Here is a 19,502-nt window from a genome sequence, read left to right as displayed (position 1 = left end):
ATGAGACAGACAGGGATCGCTGTCCTCAGGATTGTATAACCTGTGTGCCCATAATAATAGTTTATCTGATATGAGACAGACAGGGATCGCTATCCTCAGCAGTCTTTAACCTGTATGCCCATAGTAATAGTTTATCTAATATGACGCAGACAGGGATCGCTGTCCTGAGCAGTCTATAACCTGTATGCCCATAGTAATAGTTTATCTGATATGAGGCAGACAGGGATCGCTGTCCTCAGCAGTCTATAACCTGTGTGCCCATAATAATAGTTTATCTGATATGAGCCAGACAGGGATCGCTGTCCTCAGCAGTCTATAACCTGTGTGCCCATAATAATAGTTTATCTGATATGAGGCAGACAGGGATCGCTGTCCTCAGCAGTCTATAACCTGTGTGCCCATAATAATAGTTTATCTGATATGAGGCAGACAGGGATCGCTGTCCTCAGCAGTCTATAACCTGTGTGCCCATAATAATAGTTTATCTGATATGAGGCAGACAGGGATCGCTGTCCTCAGCAGTCTATAACCTGTGTGCCCATAATAATAGTTTATCTGATATGAGGCAGACAGGGATCGCTGTCCTCAGCAGTCTATAACCTGTGAGCCCATAATAATAGTTTATCTGATATGAGGCAGACAGGGATCGCTGTCCTCAGCAGTCTATAACCTGTGCGCCCATAATAATAGTTTATCTGATATGAGGCAGACAGGGATCGCTGTCCTCAGCAGTCTATAACCTGTGTGCCCATAATAATAGTTTATCTGATATGAGGCAGACAGGGATCGCTGTCCTCAGCAGTCTATAACCTGTGTGCCCATAATAATAGTTCATCTGATATGAGGCAGACAGGGAACACTGTCCTCAGCAGTCTATAATCTGTATGTCCATAGTAATAGTTTATCTGATATGAGGAAGACAGGGATCGCTGTCCTCAGCAGTCTATAACCTGTGTGCCCATAATAATAGTTTATCTGATATGAGACAGACAAGGATCGCTGTCCTCAGCAGTCTATAACCTGTGTGCCCATAGTAAGAGTTTATCTGATATGAGACAGACAGGGATCGCTATCCTCAGCAGTCTTTAACCTGTATGCCCATAGTAATAGTTTATCTAATATGACGCAGACAGGGATCGCTGTCCTGAGCAGTCTATAACCTGTATGCCCATAGTAATAGTTTATCTGATATGAGGCAGACAGGGATCGCTGTCCTCAGCAGTCTATAACCTGTGTGCCCATAATAATAGTTTATCTGATATGAGCCAGACAGGGATCGCTGTCCTCAGCAGTCTATAACCTGTGTGCCCATAATAATAGTTTATCTGATATGAGGCAGACAGGGATCGCTGTCCTCAGCAGTCTATAACCTGTGTGCCCATAATAATAGTTTATCTGATATGAGGCAGACAGGGATCGCTGTAATCAGCAGTCTATAACCTGTGTGCCCATAATAATAGTTTATCTGATATGAGGCAGACAGGGATCGCTGTCCTCAGCAGTCTATAACCTGTGTGCCCATAATAATAGTTTATCTGATATGAGGCAGACAGGGATCGCTGTCCTCAGCAGTCTATAACCTGTGAGCCCATAATAATAGTTTATCTGATATGAGGCAGACAGGGATCGCTGTCCTCAGCAGTCTATAACCTGTGCGCCCATAATAATAGTTTATCTGATATGAGGCAGACAGGGATCGCTGTCCTCAGCAGTCTATAACCTGTGTGCCCATAATAATAGTTTATCTGATATGAGGCAGACAGGGATCGCTGTCCTCAGCAGTCTATAACCTGTGTGCCCATAATAATAGTTCATCTGATATGAGGCAGACAGGGAACACTGTCCTCAGCAGTCTATAATCTGTATGTCCATAGTAATAGTTTATCTGATATGAGGAAGACAGGGATCGCTGTCCTCAGCAGTCTATAACCTGTGTGCCCATAATAATAGTTTATCTGATATGAGACAGACAAGGATCGCTGTCCTCAGCAGTCTATAACCTGTGTGCCCATAGTAATAGTTTATCTGATATGAGGCAGACAGGAATCGCTGTCCTCAGCATTATATAACCTGTGTGCCTATAACAATAGTTTATCTGATATGAGACATACAGGGATCGCTGTCCTCAACAGTCTATAACCTGTGTGCCCATAATAATAGTTTATCTGATATGAGGCAGACAGGGATCGCTGTCCTCAGCAGTCTATAAGCTGTGTGCCCATAATAATTGTTTATCTGATATGAGGCAGACAGGGATCGCTGTCCTCAGCAGTCTATAACCTGTGTGCCCATAATAATAGTTTATCTGATATGAGACAGACAGGGATCGCTGTCCTCAGTAGTATATAACCTGTGTGCCCATAATAATAGTTTATCTGATATGAGACAGACAGGGATCGCTGTCCTCAGCAGTCTTTAACCTGTATGCCCATAGTAATAGTTTATCTAATATGACGCAGACAGGGATCGCTGTCCTGAGCAGTCTATAACCTGTATGCCCATAGTAATAGTTTATCTGATATGAGGCAGACAGGGATCGCTGTCCTCAGCAGTCTATAACCTGTGTGCCCATAATAATAGTTCATCTGATATGAGGCAGACAGGGAACACTGTCCTCAGCAGTCTATAATCTGTATGTCCATAGTAATAGTTTATCTGATATGAGGAAGACAGGGATCGCTGTCCTCAGCAGTCTATAACCTGTGTGCCCATAATAATAGTTTATCTGATATGAGACAGACAAGGATCGCTGTCCTCAGCAGTCTATAACCTGTGTGCCCATAGTAATAGTTTATCTGATATGAGGCAGACAGGAATCGCTGTCCTCAGCAGTCTATAACCTGTGTGCCCATAATAATAGTTTATCTGATATGAGGCAGACAGGGATCGCTGTCCTCAGCAGTCTATAACCTGTGTGCCCATAGTAATAGTTTATCTGATATGAGGCAGACAGGAATCGCTGTCCTCAGCAGTCTATAACCTGTGTGCCCATAATAATAGTTTATCTGATATGAGGCAGACAGGGATCGCTGTCCTCAGCAGTCTATAACCTGTGTGCCCATAATAATAGTTTATCTGATATGAGGCAGACAGGGATCACTGTCCTCAGCAGTCTATAATCTGTATGTCCATAGTAATAGTTTATCTGATATGAGGAAGACAGGGATCGCTGTCCTCAGCAGTCTATAACCTGTGTGCCCATAATTATAGTTTATCTGATATGAGACAGACAGGGATCGCTGCCTCAGCAGTCTATAACCTGTGTGCCCATAATAATAGTTTATCTGATATGAGACAGACAGGGATCGCTTTCCTCAGCAGTCTATAACCTGTGTGCCCATAATAATAGTTTATCTGAGATGAGGCAGACAGGGATCGCTGTCCTCAGCAGTCTATAACCTGTGTACCCATAATAATACTTTATCTGATATGAGACAGACAGGGATCTCTGTCCTCAGCAGTCGTTTAACCTGTGTGCCCATAATAATAGTTTATCTGATATGAGACAGACAGGGATCGCTGTCCTCAGCAGTCTATAAGCTGTGTGCCCATAATAATAGTTTATCTGAAATGAGGCAGACAGGGATCGCTGTCCTCAGCAGTCTATTACCTGTGTGCCCATAATAATAGTTTATCTGATATGAGACATACAGTGAACGCTGTCCTCAGCAGTCTATAAACTGTGTGCCCATAATAATAGTTTATCTGATATGAGACAGACAGGGATCGCTGTCCTCAGCAGTCTATAACCTGTATGCCCATAATAATAGTTTATCTGATATGAGACAGACAGGGATTGCTGCCTCAGCAGTCTATAACCTGTGTGCCCATAATAATAGTTTATCTGATATGAGACAGACAGGGATCGCTGTCATCAGCAATCTTTAACCTGTGTGCCCATAATAATAGTTTATCTGATAAGAGACAGACAGGGATTGCTGCCTCAGCAGTCTATGACCTGTGTGCCCATAATAATAGTTTATCTGATATGAGACAGACAGGGATCGCTGTCCACAGCAGTCTATAACCTGCATGCCTATAATAATAGTTCATCTGATATGAGGCAGACAGGGATCGCTGTCCAAAGCAGTCTATAACCTGTATGCCCATAATAATAGTTTATCTGATATGAGACAGACAGTGATCGCTGTCCTCAGCAGTATATAACCTGTGTGTCCATAATAATAGTTTATCTGATATGAGACAGACAGGGATCGCTGTCCTTAGCAGTATATAACCTGTGTGCCCATAATAATAGTTTATCTGATATGAGACAGACAGGGATCGCTGTCCTCAGCAGTCTTTAACCTGTATGCCCATAGTAATAGTTTATCTAATATGCGCAGACAGGGATCACTGTCCTGAGCAGTCTATAACCTGTATGCCCATAGTAATAGTTTATCTGATATGAGGCAGACAGGGATCGCTGTCCTCAGCAGTCTGTAACCTGTGTGCCCATAATAATAGTTTATCTGATATGAGGCAGACAGGGATCGCTGTTCTCAGCAGTCTATAACCTGTGTGCCCATAATAATAGTTTATCTGATATGAGGCAGACAGGGATCGCTGTCCTCAGCAGTCTATAACCTGTGTGCCCATAGTAAGAGTTTATCTGATATGAGGCAGACACGGATCGCTGTCCTCAGCAGTCTATAACCTGTATGTCCATAGTAATAGTTTATCTGATATGAGGAAGACAGGGATCGCTGTCATCAGCAATCTTTAACTTGTGTGCCTATAACAATAGTTTATCTGACATGAGACATACAGGGATCGCTGTCCTCAACAGTCTATAACCTGTGTGCCCATAATAATAGTTTTTCTGATATGAGGCAGACAGGGATCGCTGTCCTCAGCAGTCTATAAGCTGTGTGCCCATAATAATAGTTTATCTGATATGAGGCAGACAGGGATCGCTGTCCTCAGCAGTCTATAACCTGTGTGCCCATAATAATAGTTTATCTGATATGAGACAGACAGGGATCGCTGTCCTCAGCAGTATATAACCTGTGTGCCCATAATAATAGTTTATCTGATATGAGACAGACAGGGATCGCTGTCCTCAGCAGTATATAACCTGTGTGCCCATAATAATAGTTTATCTGATATGAGACAGACAGGGATCGCTGTCCTCAGCAGTCTTTAACCTGTATGCCCATAGTAATAGTTTATCTAATATGACGCAGACAGGGATCGCTGTCCTGAGCAGTCTATAACCTGTATGCCCATAGTAATAGTTTATCTGATATGAGGCAGACAGGGATCGCTGTCCTCAGCAGTCTATAACCTGTGTGCCCATAATAATAGTTTATCTGATATGAGGCAGACAGGGATCGCTGTCCTCAACAGTCTATAACCTGTGTGCCCATAATAATAGTTTATCTGATATGAGGCAGACAGGGATCGCTGTCCTCAGCAGTCAATAAGCTGTGTGCCCATAATAATAATTTATCTGATAAGAGGCAGACAGGGATCGCTGTCCTCAGCAGTCTATAACCTGTGTGCCCATTATAATAGTTTATCTGATATGAGACAGACAGGGATCGCTGTCCTCAGCAGTATATAACCTGTGTGCCCATAATATTAGTTTATCTGATATGAGACAGACAGGGATCGCTGTCCTCAGGATTGTATAACCTGTGTGCCCATAATAATAGTTTATCTGATATGAGACAGACAGGGATCGCTATCCTCAGCAGTCTTTAACCTGTATGCCCATAGTAATAGTTTATCTAATATGACGCAGACAGGGATCGCTGTCCTGAGCAGTCTATAACCTGTATGCCCATAGTAATAGTTTATCTGATATGAGGCAGACAGGGATTGCTGTCCTCAGCAGTCTATAACCTGTGTGCCCATAATAATAGTTTATCTGATATGAGCCAGACAGGGATCGCTGTCCTCAGCAGTCTATAACCTGTGTGCCCATAATAATAGTTTATCTGATATGAGGCAGACAGGGATCGCTGTCCTCAGCAGTCTATAACCTGTGTGCCCATAATAATAGTTTATCTGATATGAGGCAGACAGGGATCGCTGTCCTCAGCAGTCTATAACCTGTGTGCCCATAATAATAGTTTATCTGATATGAGGCAGACAGGGATCGCTGTCCTCAGCAGTCTATAACCTGTGTGCCCATAATAATAGTTTATCTGATATGAGGCAGACAGGGATCGCTGTCCTCAGCAGTCTATAACCTGTGTGCCCATAATAATAGTTTATCTGATATGAGGAAGACAGGGATCGCTGTCCTCAGCAGTCTATAACCTGTGCGCCCATAATAATAGTTTATCTGATATGAGGCAGACAGGGATCGCTGTCCTCAGCAGTCTATAACCTGTGTGCCCATAATAATAGTTTATCTGATATGAGGCAGACAGGGATCGCTGTCCTCAGCAGTCTATAACATGTGTGCCCATAATAATAGTTCATCTGATATGAGGCAGACAGGGAACACTGTCCTCAGCAGTCTATAATCTGTATGTCCATAGTAATAGTTTATCTGATATGAGGAAGACAGGGATCGCTGTCCTCAGCAGTCTATAACCTGTGTGCCCATAATAATAGTTTATCTGATATGAGACAGACAAGGATCGCTGTCCTCAGCAGTCTATAACCTGTGTGCCCATAGTAATAGTTTATCTGATATGAGGCAGACAGGAATCGCTGTCCTCAGCATTATATAACCTGTGTGCCTATAACAATAGTTTATCTGATATGAGACATACAGGGATCGCTGTCCTCAACAGTCTATAACCTGTGTGCCCATAATAATAGTTTATCTGATATGAGGCAGACAGGGATCGCTGTCCTCAGCAGTCTATAAGCTGTGTGCCCATAATAATTGTTTATCTGATATGAGGCAGACAGGGATCGCTGTCCTCAGCAGTCTATAACCTGTGTGCCCATAATAATAGTTTATCTGATATGAGACAGACAGGGATCGCTGTCCTCAGCAGTATATAACCTGTGTGCCCATAATAATAGTTTATCTGATATGAGACAGACAGGGATCGCTGTCCTCAGCAGTATATAACCTGTGTGCCCATAATAATAGTTTATCTGATATGAGACAGACAGGGATCGCTGTCCTCAGCAGTCTTTAACCTGTATGCCCATAGTAATAGTTTATCTAATATGACGCAGACAGGGATCGCTGTCCTGAGCAGTCTATAACCTGTATGCCCATTGTAATAGTTTATCTGATATGAGGCAGACAGGGATCGCTGTCCTTAGCAGTCTATAACCTGTGTGCCCATAATAATAGTTCATCTGATATGAGGCAGACAGGGAACACTGTCCTCAGCAGTCTATAATCTGTATGTCCATAGTAATAGTTTATCTGATATGAGGAAGACAGGGATCGCTGTCCTCAGCAGTCTATAACCTGTGTGCCCATAATAATAGTTTATCTGATATGAGACAGACAAGGATCGCTGTCCTCAGCAGTCTATAACCTGTGTGCCCATAGTAATAGTTTATCTGATATGAGGCAGACAGGAATCGCTGTCCTCAGCAGTCTATAACCTGTGTGCCCATAATAATAGTTTATCTGATATGAGGCAGACAGGGATCGCTGTCCTCAGCAGTCTATAACCTGTGTGCCCATAGTAATAGTTTATCTGATATGAGGCAGACAGGAATCGCTGTCCTCAGCAGTCTATAACCTGTGTGCCCATAATAATAGTTTATCTGATATGAGGCAGACAGGGATCGCTGTCCTCAGCAGTCTATAACCTGTGTGCCCATAATAATAGTTTATCTGATATGAGGCAGACAGGGATCACTGTCCTCAGCAGTCTATAATCTGTATGTCCATAGTAATAGTTTATCTGATATGAGGAAGACAGGGATCGCTGTCCACAGCAGTCTATAACCTGTGTGAACATAATTATAGTTTATCTGATATGAGACAGACAGGGATCGCTGCCTCAGCAGTCTATAACCTGTGTGCCCATAATAATAGTTTATCTGATATGAGACAGACAGGGATCGCTTTCCTCAGCAGTCTATAACCTGTGTGCCCATAATAATAGTTTATCTGAGATGAGGCAGACAGGGATCGCTGTCCTCAGCAGGCTATAACCTGTGTACCCATAATAATACTTTATCTGATATGAGACAGACAGGGATCTCTGTCCTCAGCAGTCGTTTAACCTGTGTGCCCATAATAATAGTTTATCTTATATGAGACAGACAGGGATCGCTGTCCTCAGCAGTCTATAAGCTGTGTGCCCATAATAATAGTTTATCTGAAATGAGGCAGACAGGGATCGCTGTCCTCAGCAGTCTATTACCTGTGTACCCATAATAATAGTTTATCTGATATGAGACATACAGTGAACGCTGTCCTCAGCAGTCTATAAACTGTGTGCCCATAATAATAGTTTATCTGATATGAGACAGACAGGGATCGCTGTCCTCAGCAGTCTATAACCTGTATGCCCATAATAATAGTTTATCTGATATGAGACAGACAGGGATTGCTGCCTCAGCAGTCTATAACCTGTGTGCCCATAATAATAGTTTATCTGATATGAGACAGACAGGGATCGCTGTCATCAGCAATCTTTAACCTGTGTGCCCATAATAATAGTTTATCTGATAAGAGACAGACAGGGATTGCTGCCTCAGCAGTCTATGACCTGTGTGCCCATAATAATAGTTTATCTGATATGAGACAGACAGGGATCGCTATCCACAGCAGTCTATAACCTGTATGCCTATAATAATAGTTCATCTGATATGAGGCAGACAGGGATCGCTGTCCAAAGCAGTCTATAACCTGTATGCCCATAATAATAGTTTATCTGATATGAGACAGACAGTGATCGCTGTCCTCAGCAGTATATAACCTGTGTGCCCATAATAACAGTTTATCTGATATGAGACAGACAGGGATCGCTGTCCTTAGCAGTATATAACCTGTGTGCCCATAATAATAGTTTATCTGATATGAGACAGACAGGGATCGCTGTCCTCAGCAGTCTTTAACCTGTATGCCCATAGTAATAGTTTATCTAATATGCGCAGACAGGGATCACTGTCCTGAGCAGTCTATAACCTGTATGCCCATAGTAATAGTTTATCTGATATGAGGCAGACAGGGATCGCTGTCCTCAGCAGTCTGTAACCTGTGTGCCCATAATAATAGTTTATCTGATATGAGGCAGACAGGGATCGCTGTTCTCAGCAGTCTATAACCTGTGTGCCCATAATAATAGTTTATCTGATATGAGGCAGACAGGGATCGCTGTCCTCAGCAGTCTATAACCTGTGTGCCCATAGTAAGAGTTTATCTGATATGAGGCAGACAGGGATCGCTGTCCTCAGCAGTCTATAACCTGTATGTCCATAGTAATAGTTTATCTGATATGAGGAAGACAGGGATCGCTGTCATCAGCAATCTTTAACCTGTGTGCCTATAACAATAGTTTATCTGACATGAGACATACAGGGATCGCTGTCCTCAACAGTCTATAACCTGTGTGCCCATAATAATAGTTTTTCTGATATGAGGCAGACAGGGATCGCTGTCCTCAGCAGTCTATAAGCTGTGTGCCCATAATAATAGTTTATCTGATATGAGGCAGACAGGGATCGCTGTCCTCAGCAGTCTATAACCTGTGTGCCCATAATAATAGTTTATCTGATATGAGACAGACAGGGATCGCTGTCCTCAGCAGTATATAACCTGTGTGCCCATAATAATAGTTTATCTGATATGAGACAGACAGGGATCGCTGTCCTCAGCAGTATATAACCTGTGTGCCCATAATAATAGTTTATCTGATATGAGACAGACAGCGATCGCTGTCCTCAGCAGTCTTTAACCTGTATGCCCATAGTAATAGTTTATCTAATATGACGCAGACAGGGATCGCTGTCCTGAGCAGTCTATAACCTGTATGCCCATAGTAATAGTTTATCTGATATGAGGCAGACAGGGATCGCTGTCCTCAGCAGTCTATAACCTGTGTGCCCATAATAATAGTTTATCTGATATGAGGCAGACAGGGATCGCTGTCCTCAGCAGTCTATAACCTGTGTGCCCATAATAATAGTTTATCTGATATGAGGCAGACAGGGATCGCTGTCCTCAGCAGTCTATAACCTGTGTGCCCATAATAATAGTTTATCTGATATGAGGCAGACAGGGATCACTGTCCTCAGCAGTCTATAATCTGTATGTCCATAGTAATAGTTTATCTGATATGAGGAAGACAGGGATCGCTGTCCTCAGCAGTCTATAACCTGTGTGCCCATAATTATAGTTTATCTGATATGAGACAGACAGGGATCGCTGCCTCAGCAGTCTATAACCTGTGTGCCCATAATAATAGTTTATCTGATATGAGACAGACAGGGATCGCTTTCCTCAGCAGTCTATAACCTGTGTGCCCATAATAATAGTTTATCTGAGATGAGGCAGACAGGGATCGCTGTCCTCAGCAGGCTATAACCTGTGTACCCATAATAATACTTTATCTGATATGAGACAGACAGGGATCTCTGTCCTCAGCAGTCGTTTAACCTGTGTGCCCATAATAATAGTTTATCTTATATGAGACAGACAGGGATCGCTGTCCTCAGCAGTCTGTAAGCTGTGTGCCCATAATAATAGTTTATCTGAAATGAGGCAGACAGGGATCGCTGTCCTCAGCAGTCTATTACCTGTGTGCCCATAATAATAGTTTATCTGATATGAGACATACAGTGAACGCTGTCCTCAGCAGTCTATAAACTGTGTGCCCATAATAATAGTTTATCTGATATGAGACAGACAGGGATCGCTGTCCTCAGCAGTCTATAACCTGTATGCCCATAATAATAGTTTATCTGATATGAGACAGACAGGGATTGCTGCCTCAGCAGTCTATAACCTGTGTGCCCATAATAATAGTTTATCTGATATGAGACAGACAGGGATCGCTGTCATCAGCAATCTTTAACCTGTGTGCCCATAATAATAGTTTATCTGATAAGAGACAGACAGGGATTGCTGCCTCAGCAGTCTATGACCTGTGTGCCCATAATAATAGTTTATCTGATATGAGACAGACAGGGATCGCTGTCCACAGCAGTCTATAACCTGTATGCCTATAATAATAGTTCATCTGATATGAGGCAGACAGGGATCGCTGTCCAAAGCATTCTATAACCTGTATGCCCATAATAATAGTTTATCTGATATGAAACAGACAGGGATCGCTGTCCTAAGCAGTATATAACCTGTGTGCCCATAATAATAGTTTATCTGATATGAGACAGACAGGGATCGCTGTCCTTAGCAGTATATAACCTGTGTGCCCATAATAATAGTTTATCTGATATGAGACAGACAGGGATCGCTGTCCTCAGCAGTCTTTAACCTGTATGCCCATAGTAATAGTTTATCTAATATGCGCAGACAGGGATCACTGTCCTGAGCAGTCTATAACCTGTATGCCCATAGTAATAGTTTATCTGATATGAGACAGACAGGGATCGCTGTGCTCAGCAGTCTGTAACCTGTGTGCCCATAATAATAGTTTATCTGATATGAGGCAGACAGGGATCGCTGTCCTCAGCAGTCTATAACCTGTGTGCCCATAATAATAGTTTATCTGATATGAGGCAGACAGGGATCGCTGTCCTCAGCAGTCTATAAACTGTGTGCCCATAGTAAGAGTTTATCTGATATGAGGCAGACAGGGATCGCTGTCCTCAGCAGTCTATAACCTGTATGTCCATAGTAATAGTTTATCTGATATGAGGAAGACAGGGATCGCTGTCCTCAGCAGTCTATAACCTGTGTGCCCATAATAATAGTTTATCTGATATGAGGCAGACAGGGATCACTGTCCTCAGCAGTCTATAACCTGTATGTCCATAGTAATAGTTTATCTGATATGAGGAAGACAGGGATCGCTGTCCTCAGCAGTCTATAACCTGTGTGCCCATAATAATAGTTTATCTGATATGAGGCAGACAGGGATCGCTGTCCTCAGCAGTCTATAACCTGTGTGCCCATAATAATAGTTTATCTGATATGAGGCAGACAGGTATCACTGTCCTCAGCAGTCTATAACCTGTATGTCCATAGTAATAGTTTATCTGATATGAGGAAGACAGGGATCGCTGTCCTCAGCAGTCTATAACCTGTGTGCCCATAATAATAGTTTATCTGATATGAGACAGACAGGGATCGCTGTCCACAGCAGTCTATAACCTGTATGCCTATAATAATAGTTTATTTGATATGAGGCAGACAGGGATCGATGTCCTCATAATAATAGTTTATCTGATATGAGACAGACAGGGATCGCTGTCCTCAGCAGTATATAACCTGTGTGCCCATAATAATAGTTTATCTGATATGAGACAGACAGGGATCGCTGTCCTCAGCAGTATATAACCTGTGTGTCCATAATAATAGTTTATCTGATATGAGACAGACAGGGATCGCTATCCTCAGAAGTCTATAACCTGTGTGCGCATAGTAATAGTTTATATAATATGACGCAGACAGGGATCGCTGTCCTGAGCAGTCTATAACCTGTATGCCCATAGTAACAGTTTATCTGATATGAGGCAGACAGGGATGGCTGTCCTCAGCAGTTTATAACTTGTGTGCCCATAATAATAGTTTATCTGATATGAGGCAGACAGGGATCGCTGTCCTCAGCAGTCTATAACCTGTGTGCCCATAATAATAGTTTATCTGATATGAGGCAGACAGGGATCGCTGTCCTCAGCAGTCTATAACCTGTGTGCCCATAGTAATAGTTTATCTGATATGAGGCAGACAGGGATCGCTTTCCTCAGCAGTTTATAACCTGTGTGCCCATAATAATAGTTTATCTGATATGAGGCAGACAGGGATCACTGTCCTCAGCAGTCTATAACCTGTGTGCCCATAATAATAGTTTATCTGATATGAGACAGACAGGGATCGCTGTCCTCAGCAGTCTATAACCTGTGTGCCCATAATAATAGTTTATCTGATATGAGGCAGACAGGGATCGCTGTCCTCAGCAGTCTATAACCTGTGTACCCATAATAATACTTTATCTGATATGAGACAGACAGGGATCGCTGTCCTCAGCAGTCGTTTAACATGTGTGCCCATAATAATACTTTATCTGATATGAGACAGACAGGGATCACTGTACTCAGCAGTGGTTTAACCTGTGTGCCCATAATAATAGTTTATCTTATATGAGACAGACAGGGATCGCTGTCCTCAGCAGTCTTTAACCTGTATGCCCATAGTAATAGTTTATCTAATATGACGCAGACAGGAATCGCTGTTCTGAGCAGTCTATAACCTGTATGCCCATAGCAATAGTTTATTTGATATGAGGCAGACAGGGATCGCTGTCCTCAGCAGTCTATAAACTGTGTGCCCATAATAATAGTTTATCTGATATGAGGCAGACAGGGATCGCTGTCCTCAGCAGTCTATAACCTGTGTGCCCATAATAATAGTTTATCTGATATGAGGCAGACAGGGATCGCTGTCCTCAGCAGTCTATAACCTGTGTGCCCATAGTAATAGTTTATCTGATATGAGGCAGACAGGGATCGCTGTCCTCAGCAGTCTATAACCTGTGTGCCCATAATAATAGTTTATCTGATATGAGACAGACAGGGATCGCTGTCCTCAGCAGTCTTTAACCTGTATGCCCATAGTAATAGTTTATCTAATATGACGCAGACAGGGATCGCTGCCCTGAGCAGTCTATAACCTGTATGCCCATAGTAATAGTTTATCTGATATGAGGCAGACAAGGATCGCTGTCCTCAGCAGTCTATAACCTGTGTGCCCATAATAATAGTTTATCTGATATGAGGCAGACAGAGATCGCTGTCCTCAGCAGTCTATAACCTGTGTGCCCATAATAATAGTTTATCTGATATGAGGCAGACAGGGATCGCTGTCCTCAGCAGTCTATAACCTGTGTGCCCATAGTAATAGTTTATCTGATATGAGGCAGACAGGGATCGCTGTCCTCAGCAGTCTATAACCTGTGAGCCCATAATAATAGTTTATCTGATATGAGGCAGACAGGGATCGCTGTCCTCAGCAGTCTATAACCTGTGTGCCCATAGTAAGAGTTTATCTGATATGAGGCAGACAGGGATCGCTGTCCTCAGCAGTCTATAACCTGTATGTCCATAGTAATAGTTTATCTGATATGAGGAAGACAGGGATCGCTGTCCTCAGCAGTCTATAACCTGTGTGCCCATAATAATAGTTTATCTGATATGAGGCAGACAGGGATCACTGTCCTCAGCAGTCTATAACCTGTATGTCCATAGTAATAGTTTATCTGATATGAGGAAGACAGGGATCGCTGTCCTCAGCAGTCTATAACCTGTGTGCCCATAATAATAGTTTATCTGATATGAGGCAGACAGGGATCGCTGTCCTCAGCAGTCTATAACCTGTGTGCCCATAATAATAGTTTATCTGATATGAGGCAGACAGGTATCACTGTCCTCAGCAGTCTATAACCTGTATGTCCATAGTAATAGTTTATCTGATATGAGGAAGACAGGGATCGCTGTCCTCAGCAGTCTATAACCTGTGTGCCCATAATAATAGTTTATCTGATATGAGACAGACAGGGATCGCTGTCCACAGCAGTCTATAACCTGTATGCCTATAATAATAGTTTATTTGATATGAGGCAGACAGGGATCGCTGTCCTCATAATAATAGTTTATCTGATATGAGACAGACAGGGATCGCTGTCCTCAGCAGTATATAACCTGTGTGCCCATAATAATAGTTTATCTGATATGAGACAGACAGGGATCGCTGTCCTCAGCAGTATATAACCTGTGTGTCCATAATAATAGTTTATCTGATATGAGACAGACAGGGATCGCTATCCTCAGAAGTCTATAACCTGTGTGCGCATAGTAATAGTTTATATAATATGACGCAGACAGGGATCGCTGTCCTGAGCAGTCTATAACCTGTATGCCCATAGTAACAGTTTATCTGATATGAGGCAGACAGGGATGGCTGTCCTCAGCAGTTTATAACTTGTGTGCCCATAATAATAGTTTATCTGATATGAGGCAGACAGGGATCGCTGTCCTCAGCAGTCTATAACCTGTGTGCCCATAATAATAGTTTATCTGATATGAGGCAGACAGGGATCGCTGTCCTCAGCAGTCTATAACCTGTGTGCCCATAGTAATAGTTTATCTGATATGAGGCAGACAGGGATCGCTTTCCTCAGCAGTTTATAACCTGTGTGCCCATAATAATAGTTTATCTGATATGAGGCAGACAGGGATCACTGTCCTCAGCAGTCTATAACCTGTGTGCCCATAATAATAGTTTATCTGATATGAGACAGACAGGGATCGCTGTCCTCAGCAGTCTATAACCTGTGTGCCCATAATAATAGTTTATCTGATATGAGGCAGACAGGGATCGCTGTCCTCAGCAGTCTATAACCTGTGTACCCATAATAATACTTTATCTGATATGAGACAGACAGGGATCGCTGTCCTCAGCAGTCGTTTAACATGTGTGCCCATAATAATACTTTATCTGATATGAGACAGACAGGGATCACTGTACTCAGCAGTGGTTTAACCTGTGTGCCCATAATAATAGTTTATCTTATATGAGACAGACAGGGATCGCTGTCCTCAGCAGTCTTTAACCTGTATGCCCATAGTAATAGTTTATCTAATATGACGCAGACAGGAATCGCTGTTCTGAGCAGTCTATAACCTGTATGCCCATAGCAATAGTTTATTTGATATGAGGCAGACAGGGATCGCTGTCCTCAGCAGTCTATAAACTGTGTGCCCATAATAATAGTTTATCTGATATGAGGCAGACAGGGATCGCTGTCCTCAGCAGTCTATAACCTGTGTGCCCATAATAATAGTTTATCTGATATGAGGCAGACAGGGATCGCTGTCCTCAGCAGTCTATAACCTGTGTGCCCATAGTAATAGTTTATCTGATATGAGGCAGACAGGGATCGCTGTCCTCAGCAGTCTATAACCTGTGTGCCCATAATAATAGTTTATCTGATATGAGACAGAGAGGGATCGCTGTCCTCAGCAGTCTTTAACCTGTATGCCCATAGTAATAGTTTATCTAATATGACGCAGACAGGGATCGCTGCCCTGAGCAGTCTATAACCTGTATGCCCATAGTAATAGTTTATCTGATATGAGGCAGACAAGGATCGCTGTCCTCAGCAGTCTATAACCTGTGTGCCCATAATAATAGTTTATCTGATATGAGGCAGACAGAGATCGCTGTCCTCAGCAGTCTATAACCTGTGTGCCCATAATAATAGTTTATCTGATATGAGGCAGACAGGGATCGCTGTCCTCAGTAGTCTGTAACCTGTGTGTCCATAATAATAGTTTATCTGATATGAGGCAGACAGGGATCGCTGTCCTCAGCAGTCTATAACCTGTGAGCCCATAATAATAGTTTATCTGATATGAGGCAGACAGGGATCGCTGTCCTCAGCAGTCTATAACCTGTGTGCCCATAGTAATAGTTTATCTGATATGAGGCAGACAGGGATCGCTTTCCTCAGCAGTCTATAACCTGTGTGCCCATAATAATAGTTTATCTGATATGAGGCAGACAGGGATCACTGTCGTCAGCAGTCTATAACCTGTGTCCCCATAATAATAGTTTATCTGATATGAGACAGACAGGGATCGCTGTCCTCAGCAGTATATAACCTGTGTGCCCATAATAATAGTTTATCTGATATGAGACAGACAGGGATCGCTGTCCTTAGCAGTATATAACCTGTGTGCCCATAATAATAGTTTATCTGATATGAGACAGACAGGGATCGCTGTCCTCAGCAGTCTTTAACCTGTATGCCCATAGTAATAGTTTATCTAATATGCGCAGACAGGGATCACTGTCCTGAGCAGTCTATAACCTGTATGCCCATAGTAATAGTTTATCTGATATGAGACAGACAGGGATCGCTGTCCTCAGCAGTCTGTAACCTGTGTGCCCATAATAATAGTTTATCTGATATGAGGCAGACAGGGATCGCTGTCCTCAGCAGTCTATAACCTGTGTGCCCATAATAATAGTTTATCTGATATGAGGCAGACAGGGATCGCTGTCCTCAGCAGTCTATAACCTGTGTGCCCAAAGTAAGAGTTTATCTGATATGAGGCAGACAGGGATCGCTGTCCTCAGCAGTCTATAACCTGTATGTCCATAGTAATAGTTTATCTGATATGAGGAAGACAGGGATCGCTGTCCTCAGCAGTCTATAACCTGTGTGCCCATAATAATAGTTTATCTGATATGAGACAGACAGGGATCGCTGTCCTCAGCAGTCTATAACCTGTGTGCCCATAATAATAGTTTATCTGATATGAGGCAGACAGGGATCACTGTCCTCAGCAGTCTATAACCTGTATGTCCATAGTAATAGTTTATCTGATATGAGGAAGACAGGGATCGCTGTCCTCAGCAGTCTATAACCTGTGTGCCCATAATAATAGTTTATCTGATATGAGGCAGACAGGGATCGCTGTCCTCAGCAGTTTATAACCTGTGTGCCCATAATAATAGTTTATCTGATATGAGGCAGACAGGTATCACTGTCCTCAGCAGTCTATAACCTGTATGTCCATAGTAATAGTTTATCTGATATGAGGAAGACAGGGATCGCTGTCCTCAGCAGTCTATAACCTGTGTGCCCATAATAATAGTTTATCTGCTATGAGACAGACAGGGATCGCTGTCCACAGCAGTCTATAACCTGTATGCCTATAATAATAGTTTATTTGATATGAGGCAGACAGGGATCGCTGTCCTCATAATAATAGTTTATCTGATATGAGACAGACAGGGATCGCTGTCCTCAGCAGTATATAACCTGTGTGCCCATAATAATAGTTTATCTGATATGAGACAGACAGGGATCGCTGTCCTCAGCAGTATATAACCTGTGTGTCCATAATAATAGTTTATCTGATATGAGACAGACAGGGATCGCTATCCTCAGAAGTCTATAACCTGTGTGCGCATAGTAATAGTTTATCTAATATGACGCAGACAGGGATCGCTGTCCTGAGCAGTCTATAACCTGTATGCCCATAGTAACAGTTTATCTGATATGAGGCAGACAGGGATCGCTGTCCTCAGCAGTTTATAACTTGTGTGCCCATAATAATAGTTTATCTGATATGAGGCAGACAGGGATCGCTGTCCTCAGCAGTCTATAACCTGTGTGCCCATAATAATAGTTTATCTGATATGAGGCAGACAGGGATCGCTGTCCTCAGCAGTCTATAACCTGTGTGCCCATAGTAATAGTTTACCTGATATGAGGCAGACAGGGATCGCTTTCCTCAGCAGTTTATAACCTGTGTGCCCATAATAATAGTTTATCTGATATGAGGCAGACAGGGATCACTGTCCTCAGCAGTCTATAACCTGTGTGCCCATAATAATAGTTTATCTGATATGAGACAGACAGGGATCGCTGTCCTCAGCAGTCTATAACCTGTGTGCCCATAATAATAGTTTATCTGATATGAGGCAGACAGGGATCGCTGTCCTCAGCAGTCTATAACCTGTGTACCCATAATAATACTTTATCTGATATGAGACAGACAGGGATCGCTGTCCTCAGCAGTCGTTTAACCTGTGTGCCCATAATAATACTTTATCTGATATGAGACAGACAGGGATCACTGTACTCAGCAGTGGTTTAACCTGTGTGCCCATAATAATAGTTTATCTTATATGAGACAGACAGGGATCGCTGTCCTCAGCAGTATTTAACCTGTATGCCCATAGTAATAGTTTATCTAATATGACGCAGACAGGAATCGCTGTCCTGAGCAGTCTATAACCTGTATGCCCATAGCAATAGTTTATTTGATATGAGGCAGACAGGGATCGCTGTCCTCAGCAGTCTATAAACTGTGTGCCCATAATAATAGTTTATCTGATATGAGGCAGACAGGGATCGCTGTCCTCAGCAGTCTATAACCTGTGTGCCCATAATAATAGTTTATCTGATATGAGGCAGACAGGGATCGCTGTCCTCAGCAGTCTATAACCTGTGTGCCCATAGTAATAGTTTATCTGATATGAGGCAGACAGGGATCGCTGTCCTCAGCAGTCTATAACCTGTGTGCCCATAATAATAGTTTATCTGATAAGAGACAGACAGGGATCGCTGTCCTCAGCAGTCTTTAACCTGTATGCCCATAGTAATAGTTTATCTAATATGACGCAGACAGGGATCGCTGTCCTGAGCAGTCTATAACCTGTATGCCCATAGTAATAGTTTATCTGATATGAGGCAGACAAGGATCGCTGTCCTCAGCAGTCTATAACCTGTGTGCCCATAATAATAGTTTATCTGATATGAGGCAGACAGAGATCGCTGTCCTCAGCAGTCTATAACCTGTGTGCCCATAATAATAGTTTATCTGATATGAGGCAGACAGGGATCGCTGTCCTCAGTAGTCTGTAACCTGTG

This window comes from Phyllobates terribilis, unplaced genomic scaffold (genome assembly GCF_046119375.1).
Source record: "Phyllobates terribilis strain yellow unplaced genomic scaffold, ASM4611937v1 Scaffold_7__3_contigs__length_470593459, whole genome shotgun sequence".
Taxonomy (NCBI): Eukaryota; Metazoa; Chordata; class Amphibia; order Anura; family Dendrobatidae; genus Phyllobates; species Phyllobates terribilis.
The sequence above is the reverse complement of the archived record's forward strand: the minus strand, read 5'-3'. Positions refer to the sequence as shown.